At 22.3% G+C, this 794-nt stretch overlaps 1 protein-coding gene across 1 annotated transcript in view; it reads right to left on the bottom strand.

Moving 5' to 3' along the window:
• Nucleotides 1-282, bottom strand: part of LOC119682759 (putative uncharacterized protein DDB_G0277255) — a 53,170-nt gene extending 52,888 nt beyond the window's left edge. Inside the window, exon 1 of the mRNA XM_038096263.1 lies at nucleotides 225-282. The gene's annotated coding sequence lies outside the window, so the exon portion shown is untranslated. The remainder of the gene's footprint in view (nucleotides 1-224) is intronic.
• Nucleotides 283-794: the final 512 nt, after the last annotated feature.

The following is a 794-nucleotide window of genomic DNA, read 5'->3' as shown; positions in this document are numbered from 1 at the left end:
TATATATATATATATATACTTAAACAGTATACTTTTGTATATTGTATGCTTAGTCCAAAGTAAAATTTTAATTTTCGAAACGCACGTTCGTGTGTTTATAGTAAAAATATAAGAAAAGCAATTTTTTTAATTCACCTAAAATTATAGTAAATCAGAGTAGAATACCTGTCCGTACTGAACACTTTTTATTGAAATATTATTAAATAATTTTAATAACAAATTACCTTGCTTTCAAAAACTTCAGCTAAAGGCTAAGTGAACTTTGGCTTAACACAAAATCGGCACTTCAAAAGTATTTAAGATTTTTTTTTTATTTTAGTTTTCAATATAAAAAATAAATTTTAACAATTTTTGTTAAGGAATAATTTCAAAAATTTTTTCACTGAAAATTATATTAACATATTTTCACAATATTATTCGCAATTTTATGTTTATTTAGTGTTATTATTTTTCTATTTGTGTTTATATATTATTTTATATTTATTTTTGCAAAAAATTTTTTTAATATAAAAAAAAACCACGAATATTTAAGAACAAATAAAAAAACTGTTAATAAATTTTTTAAAATTTCTTCTATTTTTTTACCACTTATGGAAAGTGCTTTCATGCGAAAAAAATAATTACAAATTTTGGCTATTGTTAAAACGCTGGTAGCTAAAAAATATTTCTTTTATTACTGAAACCTAACACGATATTGACAAGCACTCAGCGACTTAATGCGGCGCGATTCACCTATTCAGGTGAAGTAATTTCTACTGAATGAAATCAGTATAAAAATCAAAAGCGAAAAATTA

The sequence above is a fragment of the Teleopsis dalmanni genome, chromosome 2 (assembly GCF_002237135.1).
Source record: "Teleopsis dalmanni isolate 2A chromosome 2, ASM223713v2, whole genome shotgun sequence".
Taxonomy (NCBI): Eukaryota; Metazoa; Arthropoda; class Insecta; order Diptera; family Diopsidae; genus Teleopsis; species Teleopsis dalmanni.
Note: the sequence above shows the minus strand (reverse complement) of the source record. Positions and strands in the feature narration are given on the sequence as shown.